This window comes from Megascapheus bottae, unplaced genomic scaffold (genome assembly GCF_031878675.1).
Source record: "Megascapheus bottae isolate mThoBot1 unplaced genomic scaffold, mThoBot2.hap1 HAP1_SCAFFOLD_69, whole genome shotgun sequence".
NCBI classification, from domain to species: Eukaryota; Metazoa; Chordata; class Mammalia; order Rodentia; family Geomyidae; genus Megascapheus; species Megascapheus bottae.
This window is the reverse complement of record NW_028327710.1, coordinates 1032601-1039753: the sequence shown is the minus strand read 5'-3', so window position 1 is coordinate 1039753 and position 7153 is coordinate 1032601.

Below are 7153 nucleotides of genomic sequence, written 5' to 3'. Positions count from 1 at the left end.
GCCATCCCTTTGGTGTTCAAAAATTAGCACTGTACCATTTGAGTCATAGGTCAAGTTCTGGCTTTTTGCTGCCTAATTGAAGACAAGTGCCTTTAGACTTTTACTGACTAGACTGGCTTTCCACTGTGGTCTTCAGGGCTCAGCCTGCTGGGTGGCTAAGATTAGAGGAATGAGCATTTAGTTCTTTATTTAGAGCATTCACTTATTGATTTTTTTAGAGCATTTACTTAGTTAATTTAAGGTGCGTTTACTTTGGACAGATGCATAGAGGCCTCTCTCAGAAGCTTCTGGAAGTGGGGTGTAAAAGTCATCCTGTTCTCGAGTGTCTCTTACCCCCTTCCCAGCACATAAGTGCATATCTCTGCAGGACAGCCACAGCATTAGAGTCCTGCAAGAAAGGGGCTTTGGTAGAAGGCTCAGGATGGAGAGAGAAGGCTCTCACTTTCCTTGTACCGAATGTGCCCACAGCATCATGTGTTCCATCTATACGATGTGAATGGACTTCTACCCCAGTGATTTCTACGAGTTCAAGAACTCCCACACCCTGACACAACTCAAGCTCTATATGAGGCTCCACATGCCGGCTTTGGACCTGCTCTTCTAAACACATACTTTTTGACTAGCTGGAGGAATGTGCGACCAGTAAGACCAAGAAAAAGTAGAAGTCCTGGTGTGGGTGCCTCAGAGCCTGTGAGTAGGAAGCTCATGTGGTCTAGATATTGGTTGGCCCTTACTTCTACAGAGCTTGGCAAAATGCCCTTTATGGGTGGTGTCAGCCAGGTAATGTCTGTCCTCTGAAAGGACTCGGGAATAAGCACTCATTAGAAAGACCCTACACCTCCTCAGTGTTCAGTCCAAACTCCAGTTCTACAGGTTCCTCCATTAGATCCTCATGGAAGTTGAGTGACACTTCAACTTGCAGAGTCCACTCTGTCCACTCTGTACCTATTTCCATTCTTAGGTTTGGGTCATCGTGGAAGAGCTTATCCTGAACTCCGGATGAAAAACCCACCAATGGAGCTGGTGACTGATGGAGACTGAGAATCATCACTGCACTCCAGAAAGCATGGGCCTTCTGTAGAAATTACCAAACAGGTTTAGAGTCCTGTGGATATACCTTTTGCTCTGAACCCCATGTGTGATACAGTTGAACCTGCAGATACTATGGAGGAAGAAAAAGAGCGGCCAGATTTCCTTCCGTTTCCTTTCACACTCCACCCAGAGTCAGTCCATCTGAGTCAGAGTAACACTCCACTTATTGTGCAAGCTGAAGGGGCACACGCTGGGCTCATGGAAAATGTCCCCATGGGAAGCAGCAAGTGTACTCTCAATACTGGATTCATTGGAGGAAAATGAATCCATCCTCACAGAATATCCAGACCCATCCATCTCACTAAAAGAGACTCAATCTCCATTCGACAAACCAGAATCCATCCCCCTCTTAACTCAGGAAGGACATTCTTTTTCTCATGAGGAACGAGACCGTTCTGAGGACTCTGAAGTAGAATTACTGTCTGAAGGCAACTTGGAGGCCAGTCTGGATTTAGAGTTTCCCTGTCCTCTTCCTAAAAAGACATCTCTTTATCTTGCTCTCATGATTCTTGTCAAGTATTCATTGTATTTACTTTGCTAACTATTAAACTCTCATTGTTAATATTATGGTGTGCAGTTCTTCAGTGCTTATTATACTGTGTTTTATTTTCCACTTATAATGTGAGACCTCAGACACATAGGTCCTGGGTGGGCCAAAAGCCAGACAGGTCTGGTCCCATAGAAGACAACCTTACTGGATATACAGGGAACTATGAAATGCATGGAATCACCAGGAATCCAGGCCAGGCCTCCATGGAAAGACAAGTCAGCTACCAAAGCTTAAGGACAGAGCAGATGCCTGGAAATGTGTTTTGTCAATCGGGAGAAGTGCCAGAGTAACTGTAATATTATGTGGGACTCTGTTCTGTGAGTTCAAGTCTGTTTATATATCCATTGTGCTTTGTACAAATATTTAAGAAAATTAAAACTCCACAATAGCATCAAAAATCTACTTTGGCTTTGAATGTGGCCTAGTTGTAGAGTGCTCGCCTAGTATACAAGAAGACCTTGATTCAATTCCTCGGCACTGCATACACAGAAAAAGCAGATTGGCACTGTGGCTCAGGTGTCAGAGTGCCACCCTTGAACAAATGTGGCCAAGGACAGTTCCTGGTCCCTCAGTTCAAGCCCCAGGACTAGCCAAACAAGAAATCATACATTTTCCACACATTTGAAATAAATCTGTTTTATCTAACCCTACTTCTTTTTTGCCAGTCCAGGGTGTGTGCCACCAAGCCAAACTACTGGCCCCCAACCTTACTATTTTTAATCATTTAATTTTTTTACATAATCATATTTCATGCTGTCTGTATTAATACCATAAACAGTATGCTTAGTGTAATAATGTTAAAGGTAAAACATAAGAAATTAATAACTAAAATTCCTTTTTTATTATTTTTATAGCATTACTACAATTTTATGAGAAAAATTACCTAGAATGTTTATTTTAGAGTTCAAGTAATCCATTTTGATAAATATATCAACCTACATCATTTATTTGAACACATTTTAAACTATTTTTTTCAGGAATGAAAATACATATATATTTGTTGTAATTGAAATTTTTGACTTGGGGGGAAGGGAAAGAGAAAACGGGGAAGGGGGTAACAGTGTTTACAAGAAATGTACTCATTACATATGTAACAGCAATCTCTTTGTATATCACCTTGACAACAAATTTTTTGAAAAGTACAATAAGTTTATATGTCTACTTTAGGCAGAATTTTTTTTTGCCAATACTGGGCTTAGACTCAGGACCTGAGCACAATCCTTGTTTTTGTTTTTGTTTATTCTTAAGGCGCAAGTTCTATCACATGTGCCACAGCACCACTTTTATCTTTTTTTATCTATGTTGTGCTGAGGAATTGAACTTGGGTCTTCATTCATGCTCGGCAAGAACTCTTCCACTAGGCTTAACTTATGGCCCCAGTGGGAAGGAAGTTTTCCATAAAATATGTAGGAAATATGTACACTTAGGAAAAGCCATCAAAAATAGAAGAAAAATTATATACTTAGATAACGACATGCCAGTATTATGTCAGATCTCTGTAATTCTAGCTTCAAGAGTGGCCTGTTTGGACCGGGAGTTGGCTGGCTGAAGTAAAGTGCTATCCTTGAGCAAGCCCAAGGACAGTGCTCTGGCCATGAGTTGAAGCCATAGGACATGCAAAAAATAATAATTTAATGCCCGTGACTGGTGGCTCACCCTGGTAATCCTAGCTACCCTGGAGGATCGAGGTTCAAAGACGGCCCAGGCATAAAAATCTGTGAGAATCTTATTTCCAAATAATCCAGAAAATTCAAAATGACAATGTGCCTCAAGTGGTAGAGCTCTTGCCTTGAGCTGAAGAGCTTAAGGTAAACATCCAGGCCCAGAGTTCAAGCCCCATGAGTGAAAAAAAGAAAAAGAAAGCCCTTATCTAAGGCTGGAGTGCACACTAGTGGTAGTTTGCTTGCCTAGTATGCACAAAGCCCTGTGTTCAATTACTCTGTACCACTTACACCAAAAAAAAAAAAGCTGGAAATGATCTCAGAAGCTTGGGTTCTGAGGATCACAGTTCAAACCAGGCCAGACACTAAAGTCCATGAAACTGTTACTTCCACTTAAGCACCAGAAAACCAGAAGTGACAATGTGGTTCAAGGTGTTTAAGGTTGTAGCCTTGAGCTGAAGAGCCCAGGGACACTGCCCAGGTGCACAATTAAAGTCTTACAACCAAAAGTGAGAGAGAGAGAGAGAGAGAGAGAGAGAGAGAGAGAGAGAGAGAGAGAGAGAGAGATAGAGAGAGAGATAGAGAGAGAGAGAGAGAGACAGACAGACAGACAGACAGACAGACAGACAGACAGACAGACAGACACAGAGACAGAGAGAGAGACAGAGAGAGAGGCAGAGAGAGAGGCTGAGAGTCAGGCAGAGAGACAGGCAGACAGACAGAGACAGACAGAGACAGAGAGACAGAGACAGAGACATCAAACAGTCAGGCACTGCTGGCTGAAGCGTGTAATTCTACCTACTATGGAGGCTGAGATCGGAGGATCTTGGTTCAAAGCCCAAAGCCAGCCTGGACACATGTTTGTGAGACTTACATCACCAATTAACTACCAGAAACCAAAAATGGAGCTGTAGAGGAAGAGCGCTAGCCTTGAGCTGAAGAGGTCAGGGACAGTCCAGGCCCAAAGTCCAAGCACCATGACGAATCAACAATAAAAAAAGAAGATAACTAATAGTAATGATGAATAATTTTGGGCTGGGAGTTTGGCCTAGTGGTAGAGTGCTTGCCTAGCATGCACGAAGACCTGGGTTCAATTCCTCAATACCACATACATAGAAAAATGCTGGAAGTGGTGCTGAGGCTGAAGTGGTAGAGCCCTAGCCTTGAGAAAATATAAGGACAGTGCTCAGTCCCTGAGTTCAAGCCCAGGACTGGCCAAATCAAAAGTAGTAGAGCAGTGGCATTGAACTGAAGATCTGAGGAACAGCCCAGGCACAGAGTTCAAGCACCGCAAACAACAACAACAAAATCTATGAAATGGCAGTGGTGGTTTTAAGCTAAGCAAAAATAGAGTAGAAACTGGTAAAATACATATTTGTGTGTAAGCAAAATAGCCAGACTTATGCATTAGAACAGGATAGCAACTTGAAAAAAAATTTTGTTTTCCATCTCACTAGGTCCTGTCTCTTAATTTATTCAAGTAAGTAAAATGCTGGGTTTTATAATCATTGCTCTGAATATTAGAAAATCATAATATCTCTCATTAACCAACAAAGACCAGGAACTGGGGCTTCGTTCAAATGGCAGAGTATCAGGCAAGAGAAGAAAAAATTGAAGTAAGAACTTGAAGTTCTTGATCCAGAACCTGCATAGTAACAGAGCAGCAGCCTGGTAATGATACCTCACACCTATAATCTTAGCTACTCAGGAGGCTAAGATCTGAGAATCAAAGTTTAAAGCCAGCCAAAGTACCCAGTTAACTGCCAGAAAAACCAGAAGTGGCACTGTGGCTCACAGATTAAAGCACTAGCCTTGAGCTGAAGAGCTCAGGGACAGTGCCCAGGCCCAGAGTTCAAGCCCCACAATTGACAAAAATCAAACAAGCAAACAAAACTCACAAAGAAGCCTGCAGACCACAGTGGTTCTGCTGAGTCTCTTCTCTATGGGGATCAGGAAACATTTCACTTTTTCTGTCTCTTCCCATCTCAACATTCATACTAAAATAAGACTGTGTTGAAAGTTTCAATTTATAAAAATGTTTTTCATGAAGCACCCTGAAATATTCATCGCTTATATCTCAATTGAAGATAGTTGATTTGGGGCTGCATTGGTACAGGGCTAGCCTTGAGGAGAAAAGGTCAGGGATAGAGCTGAAGCACTCAGTTGAAGACCCAGTGCCAACACACAAAAGAAATTATGCACTTTATACATATTTTCTAATTTCTTAATGAATTTTTCAGTCTGTATAAATATAGGGTACATTCCTTGTTTCTTAAGTAAGATTGCTCTTTTTTTTTCTTGTTGCCAGTCTTACGGCTTGGACTCAGGGCCTAGACATTTTCATTGGACTCGCTTGCCCAAGGTGAGTGTTCTGCCTCTTGAGACACAGCGCCACTTCTAGCTTTTATTCTGACTATGCGGTACCGGTGAATAGAACCTAGGTCTTCATGCATTCTAGGTGAGCACTCTACCATTAGGCTACATTCCCAGGCAGTGAGATTCCTCTTACAGTCATTGTATGTTCACAGAGTTTGATCTCACACACTGTAGGGCCCTGGTTGGCTTTGACCTGTGATCCTAAGCCCTGAGCATCCTAAGTAGCTGAAATTAAGTTGTGAGCCAGCATGATGACTTCCATTGTTTTTTCTACAAAAATATATGTAGTTATTTAAAATATATCTATAGCTGAAAAAATGAATCTCTCCCAAACAAATCTTCAAAGAAACAACCATCCTATTAAAAGGTGGGCTAAAGACTTAAAAGAGTATTCTCTGAAGAAAAAATTAAAATGGGCTTTAGACACATGAAGAAATGCTCCATATCTCTAGCAATAAGGGAAATGAAAATCAAAACAACTTTGAGATTCCTCCTGACTCCAGTCAGAATGGCCATTATCAAAAAATCTAATAAGAGATACTGGTGGGGAAGTGACCAGGGGGATCACACCTACACTGTTGGATTGAGTGTAAACTCGTTCAACCACTAGGGAAAGCAGTGTGGTGGTTCCTCAAAAGACTGAACATAGAGCTCCCCTATGATCCAGCAAATCCACTACTTGGCATCTACCCAATTGTCCAGAAAAAAGGACATACTAAAGCCACTAGCACAATGATGCTCATTGCAGCACTATTTACCATAGCAAAGCTATGAAACCAACCCAGATGCCACTCAGTAGATGACTGAATCAAGAAGATGTGGTACTTATACACAATGGAATGCTATGCTGCCATCAGAAGGAAAGACATCGCCCCATTTGTTAGGAAATGGAAAGACTTGGAAAAATTCATATTAAGTGAAGCAAGCCAATGGTTTCCCTCATTTGTAACAATTAGTTCACATCTAGAACTCTCCTAGCAGAGAATTACAATAACTCAAAAACCTAGGTATATAAGGTCATATAGGATGAGACTAAATGAAAGGATCTCTAGGATATGGGAACAAGAGCTATATCTTGTGTCATCGTTGCTCTTAATCTTGTGTGATTTTTGTCCTTAAACTACTATGTTATTTCTCATCTCTTATTTTGCCCTTTGGTTAATGTCAGATGGTTACTGGATCTGATGTTTTCCCTGGCATATTGTATATATGTTTATTTGTTTATGTCAAATAGGAAAGGGAAGGGGGGAAACAAGATGATTGGGAAGGGGAGGGGAGAGGGAACTGGGGACAAAAACATGTGGAGTGGAATAAATGTGTGAGAAGTAATGCAGTCCACTACCTGTAAATGTAATCGTAACCCCTCTATACATTACCCTGAAAATAAAAAAGAGACTATAAAAATATCTGTAGAAAATGAGGCTGGATGATGGAAACAACCAGATGCCCTACTACAAAAATGTGATACACGCAC